A 320-nucleotide genomic window follows, 5' to 3' on the forward strand; every position below is an offset into this window, starting at 1 on the left:
GGATGTCAATAGCTCCCTGCCTCCCCTCCCCTGAGCACAAATCCCATGCACCTCACCCACCAACCAACGAGCGAGGGTACCCAGCCTTCCACCAATCGCCGCCCACATTCTCCAGCCTTACTTTCTGAATGGTAGGAAGCCCCGCCCACATCCACTATAAAAACAAAGGCAGGGGCACAGGCAGGCATCAGAGCCTGGGAATGACAAAAGGATGGAGTGCAGCACAGCAGCCAATGACAAGGGGAACAGGCTTGGAAAGGGTTACTAAAAACCACTGTGGTCTGGAGGAAGAAGAGCTGCTGCTGCTTCACCCAGGATCA

Source organism: Pyxicephalus adspersus, chromosome 3 (assembly GCF_032062135.1).
Source record: "Pyxicephalus adspersus chromosome 3, UCB_Pads_2.0, whole genome shotgun sequence".
In the NCBI taxonomy this organism is placed as follows: domain Eukaryota; kingdom Metazoa; phylum Chordata; class Amphibia; order Anura; family Pyxicephalidae; genus Pyxicephalus; species Pyxicephalus adspersus.